The 22,663-nt window shown below is 39.2% G+C and overlaps 1 pseudogene; it reads left to right on the top strand.

Moving 5' to 3' along the window:
• LOC149024443 (protein transport protein SEC24 A-like) overlaps window positions 1–8,918 on the top strand; it is a 34,352-nt pseudogene extending 25,434 nt beyond the window's left edge.
• Window positions 8,919–22,663: the final 13,745 nt, after the last annotated feature.

The raw sequence follows: 22,663 nt of genomic DNA, 5'->3' as shown, positions 1-22,663 counted from the left end.
GATCAAAAGCCCTCTATTATCTTCACCAAGAACCAACTAAAACCAGAGATACAGGTGACCGAAGATGACTACCATGGAAGTTCCTTCAAGCAGCTTCAAGAACCGTAACAGAGGAATAACCAAAATGAAGAAAAATGATTTGCATACTTCGTGCGAGCCAACCCCAAACCCTAATATAATTAGGTATGAACCATAAGAACCAAACCGGTTCGGTTCATAACTAAAACAGGTACAAATTACCAGATTAACCCCAACAGAAACATTATTAACGACTCAGACTGTATATTTTCAAGTTGCTTTGCTGCATCCTTTGATTTCTGAGTAGATGATTGCAGTTTGCAGCAGTACATGATTTTAACATCTTTCCCTCTTGGGTGACTATGGAGTATGAACTACTATATGCTGGAAAAATACGCTTACTTGGTTCTGCATCATCATCTAGATGTTTTTTTTGTTCTCAAAATATTTTATAGCTGATCCATATGCTTAATTTCTCACAATTTCAAACATCTATTGTGTGAAAAAATCAATTTCCAACCCATTATTTGTTGCTTCAGATTTTACATTTGATGTGCTTGTATTTACCCTATCTTGTTGTTGGAAGGTGATGCTATTAGCCTGGAGAAGGGCAGGATTGTCATGCATTCTATATGTCGTCTTCAATTCTTGAACTACTATATATCTTAATTTATGGAAGGTGCTTTCAATGGTTTCACTCTTTTAGTTTGTTTGCAATCATCATACATTCATACCTTTAGGGGCTAATTTGTAAAGTTGTTTTTGTTGCCTTTCTTTAATAGTAGTCAAGAGTTCCTTAGCAAGGGCTAGATTCACATCATCTTCAGGTGAAAGGCGTATTAGAGTCCATACAGCAGCATTACCTCTGGTGTCAGATCTTGGAGAAATGTACCGCCAGGCTGATGCCGGTGTCATAATTTCTTTGGTATCTAGGCTTGGTACGATTAAATTCCCAGTTGCTAGTCTGCAAACTTTTTGTGAAACTACGTGTTTTGGTTTACTAAAGTGATTCAAGTCCTGAAAACTTGTGCAACAGCAATTGAGAAGACTCTGACCAATAAATTGGAAGATGCACGGCACTCTGCTGTTGAGGACTGTTAAAGCTCTTAGAGAATATCGAAATCTCCATACTGTGCAGCACCGCTTGGGAGCCAGGTTGATATATCCAGAATCACTGAAATTCTTGCCTTTGTATGGATTAGCATTATGTAAATCTACACCTTTCTGAGGGGGACTTGCTGATGCTCAACTTGATGACTTTATCTGTTGCATAGTTACTGAAGCTTCTCTATCCAAGCTTGATTCGCATCGATGAATATCTTGAAAAGGTTAGGGAATCCAGTGCATGTGTAGCCTGCAGATGTTTAACTTTTCAGATCTCATAAACTGATGCTCTACTTTGTTTTTAGGGATCTGCTAAGCCTGATGATTTTAAGAATTTCTCAGAAAGGTTACCTTTAACCATGGAGAGCTTGGATCCACAAGGTCTCTATATGTATGATGACGGGTTTCGCATCATTATTTGGTTTGGCAGAATGCTTTCGCCTGCTATAGCTTCCAATTTACTTAGAATAGACTTGTCTGGTCTCCCTGATCTTTCTCAGGTATGGTATTTGTAGGTAATACATCAAAAGTAATTCAATTCAATTAATTGATGGGGAAAAAATTCCTTACCTGGATTTGCTTTCCCTTACTTGAAGTATTCACAGCGGAAGTCTAGATCCACGTCCTCGTTCCACCACCAAAGATTTACCGGCGAGATTCCTCAATCACAGGGAAAGGGAATAATATCCACAACCCAAATGCCGTGGATTAATGGAATGAAGATCAAATGCAAGCAAAGAAGAATTTCTAAGCCTGCGATTCTAAGAGAGAGAGGGAGAGAGAGATGGAGCCGCCGTTTCTCAGAGATTCGCTCGTGCGAATGAATCACTCCGTTACTTGCTCACTAATGCGGTGGTTACTAAAATATATAACCTATTTTGTAACCGCCCTAATAGTGAGTTTCCAATATTGCCCTTGGGCATTTAATTTATTAATCAAATTAATAAATTCCAACAGCTCCCACTTGCACAAGGGCAAGTGTTAATCTTTCAATGTGTCCCGGACACACTTGTATATCCCGATATACACATTCAATCTCTCCTGCTATGTATCCTAGATACATAGACCTCTTGTGTCCCGGACACACATGCATATCCCGATATACATATATATTGATCTCTTCACTATGTATCCCGGATACATAGACCACCTGTGTCCCGACACTAATATCCACAAGTCATACGGCAAAATGGGTTGTGCGACCGGTGATATACAGCACGCGTGAGCCCCAAACTAGAAACCTTCCCGAAGGCGAATGGCACATCACTCATAGAAACAAATCAAATAAGCATTAGTATAACACGGTGTCCTAGGTTTACTCAAACTCACCGGACTAAAGGTATCTCGATCCCTCCGAGAGATCACCTTCTTGTCCTTAAAATGTTCACTACTTGTAACACATACGGTTGGCGCCAGAAACACTTTTTAGGGTGCGGTTGAATCAAACCTTTCCTTTCGCCCCAGACCATCACTACACTTAGGATTGACTCCTTTCCCGGTAGTGCCCCTTTAGGTCGAATCTATCATGACCATAGGTAACACCCCAAAGTAGCCACATCAACCCCTCGTTTCATGATGTCGTCGAAAGTCACTAAGAACACTAATGGACCATAAGGTCCAGGACTCACACAATGAGAGGAGCGGGGATCCATCCTCTCATTTCCAATGATCGCTAAGCACACATAGTATGATATATGTGCTATGGTGGAGCATTCTATATACAATAGAACGTATGTCCATCTCAACACCATACGGTCTTAGTCCAGTCGCAACCCCTTGCGCCTAACCGAGTTACTTTATTGTCGCCACCCTAGCGCCACATAAAGTATTCGCACTGCTCCTATAGGCAACATGAATAGTGGGAACATTCATGTCGATTCTCTTCACAATAGAGAAACTCATCTTGATTCCAAATCAAGGCACTTCATGATTATGAATTGACCTACACAAAGTCATTCACAATCCGTCTCATCTCTGCTCGCCTCCAAGGCGCCAGAGGCGAATGCTCGTGTGAGTGAGCCATTCTCTTGCCTATTGACATATGTTGTTTTATGCTAGAAGAAACACAATCACACGAAAGTGAATAATAAAAATGCTGGAATGAACTCATATTATTCATTAATAAGAAAGTCTCGGGACAAAAATAAGTCACAATCTCACGCAAGCCCAAGGATTTCACATGAGAAGTAAAAACATCCTTGGCTATAGGTTTGGTAAGAGGGTCAGCTACCATCAAACTAGTAGATATGTGCTTAAGTACAACTTTCTTTCTTGATGTAATGTCTCTAACAAAGTGATATCTCAACTGTATATGTTTGGTCTTCCCATGATACTTGGGGTCCTTGACATAGCTAAGAGCTGCCGTACTATCACAGTAGACAAGGGCAGCCTCTTTGGATGTCATCACAATCCCAGTATGTCGAAGGAATCTCCTCAACCAAACAGCCTCTTGAACCGCAGCGGAGCATGCCACATACTCGCTTCCATGGTCGAGAGGGATATACAAGCCTGCTTCTTGCTACACCACGAAATGGCCCCGCCATTCAGCAAGAAAGCATATCCGAGAGGTTGATTTGCGCTCATCGATGTCTCCAGCCCGGTCGGCATCACTATAGCCAACTAACCGCAAATCCGATCCTTGGTAACACAACATATAGTTACTCGTTCCTCTGAGGTATCTCAATATCCTCTTGACTGCTTTCCAGTGCTCTATGCCTGGGTTTGATTGGTACCGACTAACCAAACCCACTGCATAACAAATATCCGGCCTAGTACACATCATAGCGTACATAAGGCTACCCACTGCACTGGAATATGGAACTCTTTCCATCTTGGTTTTCTCCTCTGGAGTCTTAGGACCCATATCAAGGCTCAAATGCAAACCCTTCTCCACTGGAGTATCAATTGGTTTGCGCTTGTGCATCTGTATCTCGTCAAGACATTGTCAATATAGGTCTCTTGAGATAAACCCGGTAATCTCTTTTGCCTATTTCGACAATCTTGACACCAAGCACATAGCTTGCTTCACCCATGTCCTTCATATCAAATACGGAGGACAACCATTTCTTAATGGTTTCCAATAGCTCCTTGCTATTGCTAGCCATAAGTATGTCATCTACGTACGGTGTCGAATGACATAATTATTATCGAATCTCTTGGTGTAAACACGGTGGTCTTCCTCAAGCATGGAAAAACCATTTTCCATCATAGCTTGGTGGAAGCGCACATTCCACTGTCCGGATGCTTGCTTTAAGCCATATATGGATTTCTTAGCTTGCATACTTTGCGCTCAAGTCCATGTGCTTCAAAGCCTTGAGGTTGATCCATATAGATCTCTTCCTCAAGTTCTCCATTGAGAAAAGCAGTTTTTACATCCATCCGATAAAGCTCCAAGTCCAACTGAGCAACAATGGCTAGTATGAGGCGAATTGAGGCAAACCTAACCACGGGGGAAAAAGTTTCCTCATAATCAACGCCCTCTCGTTGGGTGTAGCCCTTAGCCACTAAACGAGCCTTGAATCTCTCAATAGATCCATCCGCCTTTCTTTTGATCTTGAGAACCCACTTGTTCCCAATCGCATTTCGGCTCGCGCAAGTCAACCAAGTCCCGGACATGATTAACTTTCATCGACTCCAACTCTTCCTTTATTGCTTTTAACCATTCCTTTGAGCTTGACCCCGCAAGAGCTTCCCGCACGCTCTTTGGTTCATGCTCATTGACTAAATCATCTCACGTCGATCTCTTCGAGTTACCATGTAGGCTTCATCCTCTATGTCGAAACGTCGACGAGGAACTAGCCCGCACCTACTACGGCCAAGTGCATGTCGATTGCTCACCGTCTAGGGTAGCTATCACATCTGCACTCCCACTCCCACTAGGATCTTCCGGATGAACCCCGGGTTCATTATCCGAATCAATCCTGGAGTGACAAGACCACTATCTTGTATCTCAAAGATTCCGATGATTCTTTGTTAACTCCTGAAAGAGATGGAAAATCATTCTCCAAGAATGTTGCATCCCTAGACTCAAGTTCCGTTCTCCTCTCATTCTCATCTAGTCCAATGAGACATGGCCCTTTGAGGGTTCAGATATCTCACAAAGATACACTTTCTTCCTCTGGGTCCAAGCTTTCCATATTGGTGAGAAGTAGAGTGAACATATGCTGCACATCCCCATGCGCCAAGTAACTCAAATCTGCTTCCTTCCGGTCCACAACTCATATGGTGTGGAAGGAACCGATTTGGTTGGAACTCTGTTGAGGATATAGGCCCAGTCGCAAAGCATCTCCCCAATAAGAGATGGGTAGATTTCCTGCCCATCATGGATCTCACCATGTCTAGCAGGTTCTATTCCTCCTCTCGACCCCATTTTGCCGTGGAGTCCCCGGAATAGTAAGTTGTCTAGATATCCCCTTTTCATCACATAACCCTTTGAACATATCGGAGAGATATTCTCTACCTCTATCCGTTCTAAGAGTTTTAATCCTTTTATCTAACCGATTCTCAACCAAGCTCATGAATTTCTTAAACATTCCGCTTCGATTTATGAGAATTAGATAAATGTGACCATACCTTGTATAGTCATCTATGAATGTGATGAAATATGACTGTCCTTTTCTAGTATGCACATTCATGGGTCCACACACATCCGAATGGATAGTTCTAAGGAGAGAGGTTCTCGCCTTTTTAAATGGTTTTCTAGTTGCTTTTCCTCGCTGACATGACTCACAGTTGGCAAATCGATAGTGAACCTTGGCCTAAGAGACCTTCTCTTGCCAACCTGTTCATCCTATCTAAGCCAATATGTCCTAGTCTAGCATGCCACAAATAAGAATCAATACCCGATTTTGCAACAAGCATTACTAGAATTAAATGAATAATCAATTGTATCCAATACAATGAAACCATTATCAAGAAAACCATAACCATAAACTGTATCACCCGATACAAAACCAAAGAATTGTTTTCAAATACAATTCTAAAACCATGTCTTAAAGATAAATAACGAACAGATTTCCCAATGTCGAGCATACAACACATCATGGAGTAACCTCCTCCACCTCGCAAAACTAATTTGCATGTGCCTATGCCATGAACCTCCACGCTGAGTTGTTCCCCATCGTTATCCTTTTGCTTCCTCTTGGAATACGCTTTCCACCTCCGTTCCCTTGTTTGTTTCGTCCCATCACAATCCACAGGATTTGTTCGCGCATAGTAGAACTTGTTACATAACAAGATGAGGTATAACACACGTCAATACCTCTTGCTCGTGCATCCGCATGACCCTTTCCACTTGAGCAATCGCCGATTTCTTCTTCCCCTATCCCCCTTGAACGCTTCCCACTCTTGTTTTTGTTCCCACCCTGGTTCTTTGCTTGACCGCGGGTTGTTTTCTCTCTCTGCGCTTGAGCTTGCACCCTTACTAGTGCTGCTTCCATCTCATTTGGGGGTATCCCACATCCATCCTCATCGCTCGGTGCTTCCTTGATCAGTCTTGACCTCATCCATGGTCAAGATCTTCATATGCTCCCAAGTCTTTGCTGACTCGATGACTCCAGACTTGCTCCTCATCTCTTCCCCCACATCGCTCAACTCACTAATCATGTTGCTGTGGTTTATCTCCTCTGGTGTGACCCGGCGCATCTTATACCTCGTGTCCAGCTCCCTCTTGTGTGGGTCCCTCCATCTGAACTTCCCCTCCCACAAAGACTTTCTCCTATGCTTCTCATCATCATCTCATCCCTCATGAGCTCTTGTTCCCCTCCTCTTTCCTCTTCCAGCATTGTATATATCAGGTCCCCATGCGTCTTCCTTCCTGTGTTCTGTCTTTTGGTCTCTAGCATATCCCGCTCTTCCAGAGATATTCCCTTTCTGCGGTCTAATTCCTCTCATTCCTTATCTCCTTTAGTGAGGTCCCTGCTCTTGTCCCATTTTTCTAGATATTACATACAGATGTTCTATAAATCTACATAACACAACTCATGCAACAAAAATCACACTAGCATAGTCAACCTATGGATAAGCACTTAAACCAAAAGAGATGCTAAAAACATTCAATCAAATTCTCTCAAACCCACATAGACTTATACACTAACTTCATTCTCAACATGTTTGCCCATAAATAAATATTTTATTAAATAAACATGCATCATTTAAGCTATGAGGTGTTCCCACACTTCTACCTCATTAGCTCCCACTAGCCCCAATAGGCCCTCATGCCCAAACATCCCGTCTCCTTGTGTCCTTCCTTCTCCCCAATTTCAAATCCATCTTCCCCTCCTCCCCCTTCCTTTCCTTTTTGCCCCTCCTCCTTCCCTTCTCCCTCCCTTCCCCCCTCCCCCCCTCCCTTCCTCCTCCCTCTTCCCCCGGTCGACGTGCGTCCGTCCGGTCCACGGTGGACCAAAAAACGGCGATTTTCAATTTTTCTTGAACGGAAAAAACGGTAAAACACGTTTTTTCACTCAAAAATCATCCAAAAAACACATGAAAAAAATCCAACAGTAAATTTTAAACAAAAATTTTCATCATGGATTATCAATTCATGCAAATCTCCATTAGGGAAATCCACAAGGATCTCCCACTCGGATCCGAATCAAAATTAAAAGGTTTCCAAAAACCCTATCAATTCTCCCATGGGTTTCGTATTAAACCCTTGATCCTCCCATTGGATCCATACAATAAAATTAAACAATGGGGAGGAACAATAAACGTGGGAACCAATGGCTTTGATGCCAATGTAGGTAATACATCAAAAGTAATTCAATTCAATTAATTGATGGGGAAAAAATTCCTTACCTGGATTTGCTTTCCCTTACTTGAAGTATTCACAGCGGAAGTCTAGATCCACGTCCTCGTTCCACCACCAAAGATTTACCGGTGAGATTCCTCAATCACAGGGAAAGGGAATAATATCCACAACCCAAATGCCGTGGATTAATGGAATGAAGATCAAATGCAAGCAAAGAAGAATTTCTAAGCCTGCGATTCTAAGAGAGAGAGGGAGAGAGAGATGGAGCCGCCGTTTCTCAGAGATTCGCTCGTGCGAATGAATTACTTCGTTACCTGCTCACTAATGCGGTGGTTACTAAAATATATAACCTATTTTGTAACCGCCCTAATAGTGAGTTTCCAATATTGCCCTTGGGCATTTAATTTATTAATCAAATTAATAAATTCCAACAGTATTCTTCCTTCACTATATTCTTGCCAGTTTTCTCAGCATTTGCCAAATATCATAGACCACATTAAGGTAATAACACATGGAGCTATGGGTAATGATATTGTGTACCTAGGTCAATTTTCTTATTTCTTTGAATCTTTTGTTCCAGATTTTTATTGTTACCAGTTGACTTCTTAATGCGATTTTTCTCTTTGGTTCTTCATATTTAGGTTATCCCCTGTGAGCGAGACAATGAGATGTCAAGAAATCGTATTACCAGTTAGTCCATGTTATTAAACAAGGAGAACAACCAAGAGAGAGCAGGTTGCCACTTGCAAACCTTGTGGAGAATCAAAGTGGGGGAACTAATAGCCATGTTGAATGGATACTACAAATACACCGGCAAGTGCAGCAAAGTGCATAATGTGTAGGTACATGAATTCAAATTTTTTGTTTTTTCCATTTTGGAGTTTGATGTAGTCCCTTTACATTATTCAACATTGGATGAAACTTGAGTTTTAATGAAAGAAATAACTGAAGTTTTTGGGAATAGGTTTTCCATCTTTGGTCAATGCAGCATATGTTTTTGCAAGTCAGGGTTTTCAATCAAGAAACAACACACTGGTTTTCCATTATTAGTTGCTGTTAGGTACCTGAATGAGGTTACTTAACAAGGTGGAATAACTCAAGAAGAAAAACGAGACTTTGAATAAAAGTTGAATAAGAAACAATATAATCTACCAGCAGTAGGTGATTCCTACGGCTACCCAAGAGCAATGGCTCTCACATAAACTTCTCTCTATATCTCAAAAACATGTCTCTTCTACTCTTCCTTCCCCCTATTTATAGCAATTACGTTCCTACAATATTAATTAACAGAATCATCCCAATTCGAATAGGATTCTTCAAAAGTAACCTGAATTCGAATAGGACTCTTCAAAAGTAACCTGAATGTAATATGACTCTTCAATCTAATCTTAAAAAGTAACCTAAATACAATAGGACTCTTCGAATCTTCCAATCGTTTCCTTCCCTAGAATTTAGGGATTTACTTTCCCTGTCGAGTGTAGACTTGTGATACTAGGGACCTATCAATACTGCCCTCCAACAGTTTCACCTTGTCCTCAAGGTGAAAATCTGAAAATCTCTTCTGCTGGGGTTTAATGGAGTGGGCTTGACCCAAGGGGGTTTCTTTGGGGGTCTAGCGGCCCAGTCTTTGTGTTGGGTTTGTTTGGGCCTTAAGTTTGAGACGAAACATATCTGATTAAGGCCCAAATAACACAATCTTTGGCTCATAGGGATTGGATCAAACCGACGAACCGGTTTGAGGTGAACCGAACCAACCCCAAAAACCCTAATACTCCATCGTCTTCTTCCTTTGCGAATAGAATTTTCGGCCGCCTGCAACTTGCCGTCGATTGTACCTGGCCTCTTTCTATGCTTCTTCACTTTACTGCATCTCGATTTTATAGCAGAATATTGCTCCTCCACTCTGGTTTGGTAGGTATCTTCACTCAATCCTATCTTCATCTTTTTGCTCCATGTTTGGTGATGCTTGACTTCCGTAGCCGGCAGTACTTCATCCTTCATTCGATACTTCTCAACCTGGTTGTTGTCTATCTCCAAATTTGATGTTGGTTGTCTCCTGTCGCTAAACTCACACCTCAGGGCTTCTTTGAATCCCATCCAAGAAAATGCCGTCCAATTCTTGTGATAGATCCAGTCAAGTGCCTCTCCTTCTAGATGTTGGATCGCCACCCCCAACCACTGCTCTTTCTCGATCTGGTTCTCCCAGCAAAAGAGAAGAACCTCTAAAATCCATCTTTGAACTCCTCCTTCACCAGAAAACAAAGGTAGTGCCATCACCTCCCTGGATTGTTACAGCTCTGATACCAATTTGTTAGGTACCTGAATGAGGTTACTTAACAAGGTGGAATAACTCAAGAAGAAAAACGAGACTTTGAATAAAAGTTGAATAAGAAACAATATAATCTACCAGCAGTAGGTGATTCCTACGGCTACCCAAGAGCAATGGCTCTCACATAAACTTCTCTCTATATCTCAAAAACATGTCTCTTCTACTCTTCCTTCCCCCTATTTATAGCAATTACGTTCCTACAATATTAATTAACAGAATCATCCCAATTCGAATAGGATTCTTCAAAAGTAACCTGAATTCGAATAGGACTCTTCAAAAGTAACCTGAATGTAATATGACTCTTCAATCTAATCTTAAAAAGTAACCTAAATACAATAGGACTCTTCGAATCTTCCAATCGTTTCCTTCCCTAGAATTTAGGGATTTACTTTCCCTGTCGAGTGTAGACTTGTGATACTAGGGACCTATCAGTTGCCTAGGCTATTTTTTTTTCTCGCATTTTCTTGTTCGATTAGACTACCCTGTGTTTATATCCATTTTTACTGGCATGATATCTGCATAATCATTTTATATGGGTATATAAGCTAATATGTTAAATAGCTTTTTCGCTTTTGGGTTGCGGGATAGCCGGGGCTAATGGATACACTTATTGATACACATATACATAAAGCAGTGAGTAAAACGAGGGATGGAAATATCAGAGAGACAATATGTCTTAATGTTAGCCATTTAGATGGTTGATACTAGTTGGGGGATGCAAAAAACAAGAATCTCCATGGGTTTTATTAGAAAGGAGTTTTTGACTCTCTCATCTAGGAAGGTTGCATTTGGGTTTGCTCAATAGGATTGTGGTATGGGTAAAAGGGTGAGGTTTGCAATGGAGGAAAGAATTTAGAATTGGTACAGGTTCCGTGTAGTGAGAAAATTAGGATGTAATGGAGGGAAGAATTTAGATTTGCTTCCACCTTTCCCCATTACTAAATATGGGCCAGTATTTCACATTTGCTGTTGTATTTTCATGTCTTTCTATTCCAACGGAAATATGCATTATGATTAGATTAGCACTACTCATTGGGATTCTTTTGTTTGAGTTTCTCACTTTCCTGAGTTTCCTCTCTACAATTGTGATCCTTAATGCAGAGTGGGAGAGACGATTTCATCTAATAAGGTTAGCACAACTTAGTAGAAACTCACTGCTTCATCTTTTTTCTCTTATCATGCTCATGTATGATGCTCCAATACATGATTAAATGCTTCTTGTCATTCAATTGTGGTCAGAAAGGGGTGCCACTCCTGGTCTAGTGGTGAATGCCTCCACAAGAAACCAATCCCCTCAAGTCAGAATAGTTATCCATGTTCCAGAATTAATTAAATAAATAAATGATCAGAATAATACATTAAAGTTAATGTATCAAGAAGCAGTTTGAGTTGTAAGAAAATGAAATGAACTAATATGGTTTGCTTCATATGTAACACTTCTATATCTGGGTGATCTTTCCCTTAATAAAACCTTTGCTATCATCATCTCTGCCTGTGGCTTGAAATCTTGTCTTTTTTTATTTATTTTCCTTGTTAATTTGTGCTGTCACATCATTTGGCAAAATTCAAATTGCATCTTCTGGTTCATTCTTTTGACATCCATCTGGCTACAAGTTTAAAATTGGATAAAAATGTTGCAGCTTGTGAAACTAGTTGTTGCTTTTGCTTCTTTTACATTTTTTGGTCCTCTATCTCCTCACATGGCTCATTGTGGTCTGTGTAGGGCTGTATTTCATTGGCTTGGTATGGTTGGGGTGGGACTGGGTTTTGGGGGGTTGTCTATATCCTGTGTTGTATTATGGCCTGTAATTCTGGTGCTTAGGAATTTTTCTTTTTTAGTAAAATACTTCTGTAACATGCATCCAGCTGAAGTTGGTGATGGCTGTGCTCAATAGGGCAGCAACTGGATAAGCTGATCTATGCTACAGTTCTGCAGATAAACTTGAGGGTGGATGATTGAGAATGCACAGAAGATCAAACTATTTTTTTTTGTTGTTGATCATCAAATTTTGTTGCTGTTGGTGATACTAATAATAATAGTTATTAGGAGAAGAGTTGCTCTTTACATTATCATAATGTGCCAGTGTTTTGGGATAAATAGGAAAAAATGATAAGAGTTTTGTATTTTTTTCTTTTCTTTGGGGGGGTAGTGTAAACTGTCCATGTAATAGCAGTGTGGTTTATTTTGATTCGTGATTCTTAAAAATGAAAACAGGAAGATGATTTCATTATCGCATTAGTATATTTTGTGCGTTGAAATGCCAAGTACTGTTTGCAAAACCAAGTTGTCTGCAATTCTGGTGGTGAATTTGTTTGTTTTAGAAATGAGCATAACTGAAAGTCAGCGAGAATTTGCATTTTATGGGATCTTCGCCACAGCTTCAACCTCATCCTTAGGAATGGTAGCACATAACAAGTTTACATTCAATGCCCTTCCAGAAATTAGCTACAATCTGAGCATATAATTGTGTTCTATATTGTTGTTTAAAAATTTTTAAATGGCTTACGTCAGTTTCATTTGGCAACTGGAGTTTATAACAGTCCTTGCCCCTGTATTTGAGAGGCGCTTCTTGTTGCAGTTATGTTTTGTACGTTTGTAGTGATAATGATTGATGTCTATCAATATAATTGACTGTACACTGGCTGCTTAGTGTATAAGATATGAATGTGAATAGAGGTGACAGTATGGTTTCAAATATCTCTTTCAGAACATTCAGGTAAAAGATTTGTGTCATTCTGGGCTGGTTGCTTTTCTGGTAAAGTTGGTGTAAAATGCAGTGCATATTCAAACATCAAGTAATGATGAATCATCATGGAGTGCAAGAAACCCATGTTACGGTTTTTTAGGAGTAATATATCCCAATTCCTTCCAATGGTAACAGCAGATTTTGCATAAGTCTCTCCACGCCAGAGGCAGAAAAGCCCAGGTGGAATCTGCAAAGAAGTTTTGGTTAACTGGATACGGTGAAGAAGAGAACTGATTTACTTAGTAAATGAAAGTGAAACATTTTAATAAAATTATATCTTTGTGTTGGTGTATTTGATTTTGTTTTCCCCAGTTTTATAATTTTACTTGGTCTCCATAACAGGATCTATGTGACATGTTCAGATTGGCTACTGGGCTATTTGTGAAACAATTTTTGAGGTTAATACACCATGAAGAAACATTTCCACTCAACACAGATATCAAGCATGCTGCTCTGATCCTCAAGGGTTTTAAGAAAGAAAGAAAGAAAGATAGAAAGGCTTTTATTTTGTAGTAACACTGGAAGTAAGTTTGATATAGAGAAGGAACACAAATCTGCAATAACAAGGCAACGTATTTGATCTAACTCTAGAAATACCAAAACACATGACAGTACACGTTTAGTCTATTCTTCCAATCAAGTTGAGTAAGAAGTCCTTGTAGTTACCATGAATTGTCTCATTGATTTTCTGGGAGAGGGAGACTCCATTTTCCTTCTGGTACTCCTCTTTTCCTTCTAGGTGGTTATTGAACCAGAAGGTAAGTAGTACAACCAATCTTTAACTTTTTCAGCCAAAGAAAATCGAAAGGTTTGTAACTTGATTTGTTCATCGATTACACCATGTGGCCTCTTTGTGGAGCACATCACATGGAACTCCTTGAGATGTTTATGAGGATCTTCACCTGCAAGACTACGGAAAGTGGGAGTAAATGAATTAAACCAGATTTTAATTCAAAAGCAACCTCACTATTTAGATATTCAATACATAATGGTTGTTGGTTCAAATTTGGCATGGCTAAATCTTTTAAAGTCCTCTCATTAATATTATGAGCATCCATGATTTCTTCTTCAAGCCCAAATGATCCAATTAATTTCAATATTAGAAGATAAAGAAGATGATATTCCCTGAAATTTTGGTTTCCTTCCTCAATCTACAGGCAGTTTTCTCAATCTCAGGATCAAATTGAAGTTCACCTGTACGAGTGGATCGAGGCATAAAACAAACAACTAAGAGATTAAGGGGAAAAAATAAAAATAAATAAAGAAAAAGGAATAAATCAAAAGAACCAATCCCCGGCAACGGCGCCAAAGTTTAACGGGTATCGAATCCACCAAAGATAATCATTCTCTCAACTGAATTTGTAATAGCAGTGAGTAGGGTCGAATCTGCAGAGATTGGAGAAGATTTATTCCTTAATAAAAATTGGGGGGGGGGGGTTATATCAATAAACTAAATAATGAATAAAACAAATAAACGGATGCAGTAGTTAGCAAGAAAATCAGAATAAATTATTCTTTTGATCAATATTTAATTTCAGAATTGATTCTCTCAATTGATCATTGACTTAAAAACAAAAACTTAATTTTGAGTAGATTGGTTATGATCATTGAGGATCAGTCCTCTAACAACTAATCTTTCCTATTTTCTCGATAACCTTCATATCTATCCTTTGAATTATGTCTATTAATCGCATCAAACATGAAAGACCCAATCCCTAGTCAATAAACCTAGAAAAGCCTTGTTTATTTAAATTAGGACATACATCAAGATTTAATTTTAGAATTGATTATCTCAATTGATAATTGACTTAAAAACAAAAACTTTAATTTCGAGTAGATTGGTTATGATCATTGAAGATTAGTCCTCTAACAACCAATCTTTCCTACTTTCTCGATAACCTTCGGATCTGTCCTTTGAGTTATATGTCTATTAATCGCACCAAATATGAAAGACCTAATCCGTAGTCAATAAACTCGGAAAAACCTTGTTTATTTAAATTAGGACATACATTCTCATAGCAAACTCTCCAGGGCATTGATTACCCATTCGAGGATGCTATTTGTCATTTATTCGAGGATGCTATTTTTTTGAGTTTGAATTAACTTAGCTACATTCAAACTATTCTTCAAACGAGGACCAAGAGCTAGAATCAAAGCCAAGTTAAAGCAACATCACAGTAGAAAATTATAGACACTGATTCACTTAGCAGTGGTAAGGATACACTTATACCTTTTTAGGGTTAACCAATTACTTGTACAGTATCTTCTAAACCACGTCAATCTCAAAAAAATATTAGAACTTCTACTGACATTTGCACTCGAGAGAGACACAGATTTCAGAATAATAGAGACACTCGTCAGATTCTTCTCAAAATTTATGGAGAGCTTCTCTTCATCTCTTTGTATCTCTTCGCTACCTGAAAATCATTTAAAGGGATCAATAATGACCACATTAAATATTAAAACCACTTGCAGAAGAAGCCACTAGATCCATTATTGATTAAAACCGAATCCCTTTTTACCTTTTTGAAAAAATTTAGTTAGTTGCAGGTATGTCAAATGAAAATATAGTAGGAGTACCTGAGAGAGACAGAGATTTCAAATTAATAGAGACCGTGAGATTCGTCTCAAAATTTTTGGAGATTTCAGAATAATAACTGAGAGCCAATGATTCGAAAATGTACAAGGTCTTATGATCAGCAAACCTTACCCTAGCAATGGGGAAAAAGAAAATGGCAAGCCTCTCAGTTCATCAATTTAGCTTGTGTTGTGACTAAAGTATCCATCTCTGGTTTATACCGGTTTAGTCAGCCTGATCGGGTTTGAACAATGAGACGGAGTAATTCATGGACCCAACCGAAGGAATAAAGGAGGGATGATCAGCGTCACCCAAAAGGAAGCGATGATCTAACGGTCATGATTGAAAAGGCATTACTAGTGGGAAGATTCATATAAAAGCAAAAGGGTCATTCAAAAAAAGTAAGTCTCTCTCAGAGCACAGACACTAGATCATAATTTGACTTCACTCCATTAAAATAGCTCTGAAGCTCCTTCAGAGCTCGGAAGAACTTTCTTCACAAAGTTTGACTAGATCGTTGGAGACGCGACGCCGATCAAGACGATCGGCTCCATCTTTAACCAGTGTTTTCTCATTTTTTCAGTGATCGAGAGACTGATAGAAGGATCAAATCGACCATATTGATCTAGATCTGAGGAGTTCGGTGCGAAGGAGACGGTTCAAAGCCTCCGGCAGAATTAGCACCAACATTTTGGCGTCGTCTGTGGGAAAAACAGTAACTGGAGCAAGTTCGAAGAAGAGGCTATGGCTCAATCACCTGAGCGGGAGGAAGGATTACCGATAGAAATGGCAGAAACAAGCCAAAGGGAGCCGAGGAGAGTAAATCCAAAAAGAAGAACAAGAGAAGCGATTCCAATACCACAAATTCCGATGATGCAGACTCGACAAAGGCAGAGGATGACTGAAGATCACTCACCTCATCCTATAGAAATTTTCGAAAGACAAGAAAAACAACTAGCAGACACGGTCGCGGCATCTCATCTGGAGTTGGATTAGAATCAAATTACTGAGCGATTTGAAAGCATACAACATCAAATCCTGGAGACTCAAAATCTGATGAGGACATTCATCAAGCAAATTGGAATTCATCCGGAGGGAAGAGTTCCGATCTCACCAGCTGGAAGATCTCGAACATTTTCCCTAGCTAAGACGATCTCTGTTCCGAATTCTCAGATTCAAAAGTTAGGAAGCCAAAGGAGATCGACTCTCAAAGAAGGATCAGGAGAAAGTGCGGATCCGAATTATATTCCTTTGGAATTTGAAGATCGAGGATCATCCGAGGATGATCGATTGAGTCATATTCAAAGTAAAAAGAGTAAAAGTGTTGGAGATCGGGGAGATAAGAAAGAAATAAGAAGATCAGAAAGTAGCAGATCTGAAGTTCACGGATCGGAAATTAGTAAAAGATTTCGTATCCTTGATGATCAAATTCAGCGACTGGCGAACAAAGATGGCGGAGAAAAAGTTGAGGAAGTGATGAATCAAAATCCATTAGCTAAAGATATTATGTCATCACCATTGCCGCGCAATTTTAAACTTCCGACATTCATGATGTATGATGGAAGCACAGATCCAATGGAGCATCTGGCTCAGTTCAATTCTGTTATGATGTTGGCAAGGTAACTCGATATTTTAAAGTGTCGATCATTTCTATCTTCGTTGAAAGGATCTACAACCACTTGGTTCTTCAGTCTACTACTAGATTCTATTAAAGATTTCAAAGATTTGACGAAAATATTTTTGTCAAGATTTCAAAGTAGTATGAAGAGTAGTAAGATTGTTGATAATTGGCTGCAATTCACCAAAAGTTAGCGGAATCAGTTCGAAGTTATATGAAGAGGTTCAATCAAGAATCGATTCAAATTAAGAACTTGAATGAAGCAGTGGCGTATGATGCTATGTTTAGAGGACTAACAGATGAACATCTTTTAGAATTTCTGATCATGAACAAGCCGGCAAATATTGTAGAACTGACGACTCGATGTAATCAATATGCAAATATGAAAGACATTCTTCAGGCGAGAAAAGAAACTGATGGCAATGGAAGTAAAAAGAAAGAGGATAGAGTCGTGAGATCTGATCAAAGGGATCAGAGAGATCGGAGGAATAACAGGAATTTTCCAAGAAATGTTCCTGATCGTCAATTCAGAAGGGATATCCCAAGACCATTCCAGGAAAACTATACTCCGCTCAATACTAGAAGGTCGGAAATTCTGATGCAAATTCAACATCAGGGGATTATGAAGTGGCCATTACCAATGATAGCAAAGGCGGATGAGAGGAATCCGAATAGATTCTGTAGATATCACAGGGACCATGGTCATGATACTGATGATTGCAGAATTTTGAAAAATGAAATTGAACAATTAATCAGTCAGGGGAGATTGGATCAATTTGTTCAAAGGAGAAATGGAGGCAACAGAAGAAATATTGCTGATCAACCAAGAAGATGGAATAACCAAACACCAACAAGGGAAGATCGACCGAAGGGAGATTTTCAATATAACTCTCCAGATGAAAATGCTAAACAACAAGAAAATCAGCAAGTTCAACAGAAGCAGTCTCCAGTCATGACCATCTTGGGGAGCTTAGATTTGAATTCAATTTCGAAGTCTAAGGCACATGCCAGGTATGTAAGTGCTGTTGAATCTCATGTTATTCCTAGAAGAATCAAAATGATGAAGGAAATTGTTTTCACGGAGGAGGAGATGGAAGGAATTCAGTAGCCACATGATGATGCCATTGTGGTAGTCATTGAGGTGGCAAACAGGGATATTCACAGGGTTCTAGTTGATACGGGATCTTCTGTAGACATAAAGTCTTATGAAGCTTTTCAACGATTGAAGTTGGATACAGTCAAGATAAAGCCTTGCGGTACAAGACTATTTGGATTCTCTGGAGAATCTACTTTGGTAGAAGGGACTGTGGAGTTAACAATAACACTGGGAACATGTCCACAAACGGTAACTACGGTTACTAAATTCTTGTTGATAAAAAGTCTGTCAGCATACAATATAATTCTGGGGAGACCAACATTAAATGCTATTGGGGCAGTAGTTTCGACAAGACATTTGAAGGTCAAATTCCCAACTGAAGGAGGTATTGGAGAATGCAAATCTGATCATAAAACTTCAAGGCAAAGCTATACGACCTTTCTAAAAGATTCGAAGGCACAAGGTAAGGCATTAGCTCTTATTGTGGAAGTTATGGATAACATGGATGAAGAAAAAATTCAAAGAGGTGAACCAGTGAGAAAAGTGGAGAAGATTTGTTTTGGTTTGGATAACCAGGAGAAATGAACCATGATAGGAGCTGATCAGAATAGTTAGAATAAAGAGCAATTAAAAGAATTTCATCAACAAGATGCAGATGTCTTCGCTTGGTCAGCACAAGATATGCTGTTTGGTTTAGGAAGGTGGGCGAAGCATTGTCTTTGGATAGATAAATCTATCAACCGGTGAAAGGGGGGGATTTCTCATCGAGAAAAACATGCGCATTAAGTTGAAGTGGACACCCGGAAAATCTAAGTTTAGAGCAAATTGGTGTCCCAAGTGGCTGCAATGTGGTGATGGTGAGAGCTAATGGAAATGGCGAATGTGTGTAGATTATACTGATTTGAACAAGGCATGTCCCAAGGATTGCTATCCTTTGCCATGAATTGATCAGTTGATCGATGCTACATTAGGTCAGCAAATGTTAAGCTTTATGGACGCTTATTCTGGTTATAATCAAATTCTTATGAAGAAGGAGGACCAACCCCACACAGCATTCATGACCAATCGGGAAAGCTATTGTTATAAGGTTATGCCTTTCGGATTAAAAAATGCCGGTGCAACATACCAAAGGGCAATGAATAAGTTGTTTGCTGATCAGATTGGAAGGAATATGGAGGTTTATGTGGATGATCTTCTTGTAAAAAGTCAATTCAGATCTGATCATCTCACTGATCTAAGGGAGTGCTTTGATGTACTCAGAAGGAATGGAATGAGACTCAATCCCGAAAGTGTGCATTTGGAGTTTCGTCTAGTAAATTCCTTGGTTATATGGTTACACAGAGGGGCATTGAGGCAAATCCAAAAAAAATCAGGGCCATTTTGAATATGACAGCACCCAGCAGTATGAAGGAAATTCAAAGTTTAACAGGAAGAGTTGCAGCATTAAGCAGATTTATATCAAAATCAGGAGACAAATGCGCACCATTCTTTAAGGCGTTGAAAAATCTAAACGCACTCAATGAATTGAAATGGTCAGAGGATTGTCAGAATTCATTTGAAGAGCTAAAAAGGAGGCTGACCAGTCCACCAGTTCTATCTCGACCAAAGCCAGGAGAGATCTTGCAGATATATTTATCTTCTTCGAAGGCAGTAGTAAGCGCAATATTACTTCGAGAAGAAGGTACTATTCAAAATCCTATCTACTTTGTGAGTCATACATTGTAAGATGCAGAATCCAGATATCCAGAATTTGAAAAACAAGCTTTAGCTTTGATAATAGCAGCCAGGAAGCTTAGACCTTATTTTTAGGCTCATCCAATTATTGTTCTTACTAACTGGCCTTTAAAGAAATTATTGCATAAGCCTGATCTGGCGGGGAGAATGGTATTATGGGCAGTAGAATTAACAGAACATAATATAGATTATAAACCCAGAACTGCGATAAAGGCACAGGTTTTGGCTGATTTTATTGCTGAAAGTATTTCATCACCGGAGGAGGAAAAGGAAAAAGATCCCAATGAGGTGTCTTCTGGGTGGATTCTACATGTAGATGGGTCAAGCCATTCTTAGGGATCAGGAGCAGGAGTGATTTTACAAAGTCCGTTCGGATTTGTAATTCAGAGTGCACTTCGATTTAATTTTCATGCTTCAAACAATGAAGAAGAATATGAAGCTCTCATTGCAGGTTTGTGATTGGCTAAATCCCTCTGTGTACAGAACATTGAAGTAAAAAGTGATTCTGAACTGGTGGTCAGCCAGGTTACAGGAGCGTATGATGCGAAGGATGACCGGATGGTTAGTTATCTTAAAAAGGTATGGCAATGTAAAGAGTGGTTTTCACAATTCTCAATCACGAGGATATCCCAAAATCAAAACAATGAAGCAGATTCTCTGGCAAAGTTGGCATCTGCAAAATCTACTTCTATACCACAAACTATATATTTTGAGGAGCTAGATATTCCAGCATATTCAGATCCAGAGATAATAGAAATTGATGCAGAAGTATCTTGGATGGATCCTATTGTACAGTATCTGAAAGATGGTATTCTTCCTGAAGATAGGGAAAAGGCCAGAACGGTGAAAAGAAGAGCTGCTAGGTTTATTCTAAAGAATGAGCTGTTATATATAAGAATAGTTTCTGGACCACTTTTGAAATGTTTGGGACCATCTGATGCACAATATGCTTTATCAGAGGTCCATGAGGGAATTTGTGGAAGTCACTTAGGTGGGAAAGCTTTGGCTTATAAAGTTCTAAGACAAGGGTTTTATTGGCCATGTATGCAATCTGAGGCGATTGAGTATGTAAGAAGGTGTCATTAATGTCAAATTCATGCACCAATTCAGAGCCAGCCATCAGAGCAACTACATCAATTCTTAATCCCCTTCCATTTGCTATGTGGGATATGGATTTGTTAGGGCCATTTCCTGTTACAACTGGAGGGAAAAAGTTCGTGGTGGCCGCAATTGATTATTTCACGAAATGGGTAGAAGCAGAAGCCCTGGCCACGACTACCATGAGTCAAATTGAAAAGTTCTTTAGAAATCATGTCATATTCAGATATGGCCTACCAAAGATTCTACTGACTGATCACGGACCACAATTTGACAATGAAAGATTCAAGGAATTTTGTGCAGATTATCATATTGAATGCAAGCACTCATCTGTGGCATATCCTCAATGCAATGGTCAAATTGAGGTAACCAACAGAACACTTCTACAGGGAATAAAAAGGAGATTGGATGAAGCAAATAGCTTATGGATCGATGAGCTACCTCATGTACTGTGGGCATATAGGACTACAGTCAGGACTCCAATAGGAGAAACACCTTTTAGACTAGCATATGGGTCAGAAGCGTTGGCTCCAGTGGAGGTTATGGTGGGATCAAACAGATATGAAGGATTTGATCCAATAGCTAATGAAGAAGGATTGAGGGCAAACCTTGATTTCTTAGATGAAGTCAAGAAAAAAGCCTTATACCGCAATATAGAATATCATAGGAGAACGGTGGCGTACTGTTGCTTGTATCTCAAGATATTACGCAAGTATACGTATCACAATCAAGTAATAAATGATAAGTACAAAATCGATCCCACGGAGAATTATATCCTTAACTTTCAATGTAAAAGTAAAATTGATTTAAATGAAATTAACAAGGTTGATTGGTAATTAACTAACTAAATACTCAAATGACAGGTAAAGAAAACTAAGGAACTAAGATGTAGATTAAGCAATGGAAGAAACTTAAATGAGTGACAAGTGTGTTAGGAATCAAGTTTCCCTTCCCCTGAATTTTATAACACAAATACTAAAGCAATACTACAACCCCAAGATAAATCAAGAACTTGGAATGAATGGCAATATGGTATTTTCCAATACACATAAGCTAGCATCCTAAATCAACATCTGCATATTCCTATGAAGAATTGAATTAAGAATGCAATTTAAACCCAATCCAATCAATGGTAATGTGAGGTAATTGGGTATTCCTACCCAACCTACTAATTAACACAACCTAATTAAAGATGATGCTAACTCACACAATTCAACAAACACCTAGACTTCATTAATTTTCCAATTAATGAAATCATAACATTCATTCAAGAAAGATCATTCAAGAACTGAAATTAGTCAATATAACATGCTGAATTCATTAACAATAAAGTGGATTGCAATAAAACTAAAGAACACATGATTAGTTACATATCAAAATTCAGGTTTAGGTACTACTATCATCCCAACACAGCTAAGATTTAGCCCATAACAGAATTCAAATGCATAAAACCAAGTATAGTTGACATGAGACTAGAAAATAAGAAGATAGAGTTATAAAAACAAGAATAAACTAAGGCTTCAATGCTTCCACATGAGCTCCAGCTTTCTTCTTCAGCAAATCAGCAACTCCAGCAGCTCCTTGCTTCCACAA

This window comes from Hakea prostrata, chromosome 2 (genome assembly GCF_041222555.1).
Source record: "Hakea prostrata isolate BN-2017 chromosome 2, UWA_Hpros_2, whole genome shotgun sequence".
In the NCBI taxonomy this organism is placed as follows: domain Eukaryota; kingdom Viridiplantae; phylum Streptophyta; class Magnoliopsida; order Proteales; family Proteaceae; genus Hakea; species Hakea prostrata.
Note: the sequence above shows the minus strand (reverse complement) of the source record. Positions and strands in the feature narration are given on the sequence as shown.